Source organism: Lampris incognitus, chromosome 5 (assembly GCF_029633865.1).
Source record: "Lampris incognitus isolate fLamInc1 chromosome 5, fLamInc1.hap2, whole genome shotgun sequence".
In the NCBI taxonomy this organism is placed as follows: Eukaryota; Metazoa; Chordata; class Actinopteri; order Lampriformes; family Lampridae; genus Lampris; species Lampris incognitus.
In genome coordinates, this window is record NC_079215.1 from 4926674 (window position 1) to 4930102 (window position 3429).

The following is a 3429-nucleotide window of genomic DNA, read 5'->3' on the forward strand; positions in this document are numbered from 1 at the left end:
TAGCAAAACACGCGCTCTTCTTTTGCACTCCTCCGCTGCACCTTTGTACATTTTGAAACGTTCAAACGTGGAAGCCGCTGAGTGCAACCGCTCTGTCGCTGATCACTGAGCAGCTTCACCAGAGCAACGGACTGTTATGTGCCTTGCTAAAGGGCACCTTGATGAATTATTGTTGAGGGGTCAGGAGGACTAAGACCTGTTGAGAAGAGCGTCCTTGGCTGGACCTGGGGTTTAAGATTTAATTGTTTAAAATATTGCCTCACGCCTGTCAGTAAATGTTCATCAGTGAGGGAGGATCCAGTCTGGGTATGGGGATATGTCCGTTTTGTCAGCTCAGGACTTGTTCTAGGAGCTCTTGGTGACACCATGAGTCATTTGTTCAAATATCGGAATCAGAATCAACTTCACTGGCTGGGTGTGCCTGTGCACACAAGGAATTTGACCCCGGTTCACAGCAGCTTCTAACGCGCAGAAATTGCACCCCAGATAGCATCCGGATGTGGGCCACTTCAGGCAGTGATGCGGCACTGATGGTCTTCTTCTGGCCCTGACAAAGTGGATGTGAGCCTGAAGTGACCCACATGCAGAATAGCAAATATGGCCCAAATATGCCAAATCAAATGTGGGCCTTTTCTGGCAAAGATGCGGCGCTCTCGGCAACATGTGATCTGGATGTGACCCTGAAGTGGCCCGTGTGGTAAATGGTGAATATGGCCCAAATATCACAAAACAAATTTGGGCCACCTTTGGCAAATATGTGGCACATGCGGCATTGCTATGGCTTGGTTCTGGCTCAGGTCTGGCAAACAGGAGCGGACCGCCCAAGTGCCATCATCCCACGCAGTATGTGGGTCGGGTCCGGGCCACAGCAATTTTGCCATCTGGGAATGAAACGGGCAGCAAGGTGACACAGTGGTTAGCGCTGTCGCCTCACAACAAGAAGGTCCTGGGTTCGAACCCCGGGGTCGTCCAACCTTGGGGGTCATCCCAGGTCCTTTCTGTGTGGAGTTTGCATGTTCTCCCCATGCCTGCGGTGGGTTTTCTCCGGGTGCTCCGGTTTCCCCCACCATCAGAAAGACATACATGTTGGGGTTAATACTCCTGTCTGTGCTCCTGAGCAAGGCATGGCAAAACGAACTGGAGTTGGTCTCTGCCCGCTGCTCCTAGCTACACAGCTAGGATGGGTTAAATGCAGAGAGGTATTTCCCCATGGGGATTAATATAGTATACCAAAATAAAATTAAAAAAATCACTCACACAAAAAAATGTAAAAAAGGTTTTAAAAAAAGAAAAGAAACCAAAACAACAAACAAAAAGGCAAAAAAACGAGTAAGAAAAGGAACAACAGGGTACTGGAGGCAACGTGTGTGCACAACAGGTATGTCGCTACTATACAGAATTTAGTTATGGTTGGATAATCAACAGCCTATGCCCTTATATTATACGTTATTGCTTTATATACTCTATTGCCCCAACACATACACACATGTACCAGCTGTGAGTTTTGTCGTATTTGTGAATGGAAGGAGTAAAACTCCTCCCTTCTTTATTTGTGTTTCTTGATTTGATTTTGAGGGTGGCGCAGTGGTACAGACACAAATGGCCGTGTCTGCGGGTGGGAAGCCGGATGTGGGTATGTGTCCTGGTCGCTGTACTAGCGCCTCCTCTGGTCAGTCGGGGGGGGGGGGATAGCATGATCCTCCCACGTGCTACGTCCCCCTGGTGAAACTCCTCACTGTCAGGTGAAAAGAAGCAGCTGGCGACTCCACATGTATGGGAGGAGGCATGTGGTAGTCTGCAGCCCTCCCCGGATCAGCAGAGGGGGTGGAGCAGAGACCGGGACGGCTCAGAGGAGTGGGGTAATTGGACAGGTACAATTGAAAATTGGGGTGAAAAGGGGGGAAAACTCCACAAAAAAAAAGAAAGAAAAAAATTCCTCTCTTTGGTATACCGACTGTATCTAACAGCGGTATTCAACAGCGTAATAATCATAATCATAATCACGTTTAAATCAGTAGCATAAAGGAATAAAGAATGAGATCAGGAATAACAAAATGTGGCTTTGTAACGTTTTCATATGTACATTTTCTTTCTCTTTCAACAGGTGTGTAAAGTTAAATATTGTGTTATGAGATAACAGCAATACTTGAAATACCATTTTGCTAACATCCTCAAAACAAGGGCAAATTTTGCTTTCGTGGATGGGGGTTTTTATGAGGGGGGGGGTTCGTGGATGGGGATTTTTTATCGGGGGGGTTTCGTGGCTCATAAATAGCGCTTTGATTTTATTGAAACTAGAACCAAGAAACAAGTTTTATTTATTCGCTAGAGCTCATTTCCAAAATGCTGTTCAGATGTTTTAGAAGAAAATATTATTATGAAGTCCATATGGACAGGTCCCCAGAGCCCAGTCACACAGGGCATGTTCAGAAACACCGGCTGGACTCCACACACGTCATGATGTCTTAGGTGTGTTGTCCATCATAAGCTTCCCTACAGTGTTATTTAAGTATTACTAGATGGCAGAAGGCAGCACAGTGGTTAGCGCGGTCGCCTCACAGCAAGAAGGTCCTGGGTTCGAGCCCCGGGGTAGTCCAACCTTGGGGGGGTCGTCCCGGGTCGTCCTCTGTGTGGAGTTTGCATGTTCTCCCCGTGTCTCGGCCATACTAGATTGTCCCTAGGTGTGAATGTGTGTGTGATGGCCTGGCGGCCTGTCCAGGGTGTCTCCCCGCCTGCCGCCCAATAATGACTGCTGGGATAGGCTCCAGCATCCCCGTGACCCTGAGAGCAGGATAAGCGGTTCAGATAATGGATGGATGGCAGACGAGGGGGAGAACAGACGTTTGACAACAACAGAGTCAAGAAATCTTATTCTTCCATTTACTTACGCCTCCATTCCAGTTTGGACAGGTGGTACTGGTGTTTAAACATGCAAATGATCTCTCGTCATTTTATTTTAGACACGGGCAGAATGTAACTCCATGGCTACTACAGTTCATACTGTGGCAGTGAATGGTGGTTTTTCGTTCCTCTACTTTGTGTTATACGTGTACAGAAAAGGCCCGTTTTCAAATGCACTGTTCTGATGTATTTCTTCAGTCTGTTTTCACATTAAAACAGCTTTTTACAAAAATAAACATGGCCTATTTTTATTGCTCAGCATGTCCTGACTAGCCTGAATGACTCGTACTCCCAAACCCCACCATTTTAACTCCATACACGACACGATCGCGGGATGGGCGGGTCGGTGTGAGTGGGTGGTCAGCCCTGGGAGGCCCTCCCGCCCAGGAGGATCTCTGTGTTCTCGGTGCTGGGTGGTGTTCTTCCTGCTGCGTTCCAGCAGGGCTGCGCTGAGTGCTGCCATGTGCTTTCTGTGTCCCTGGGTGGTGGCTCGTCATCGTGGGTGTAGGCCGCGGAGTGGGGGACGGC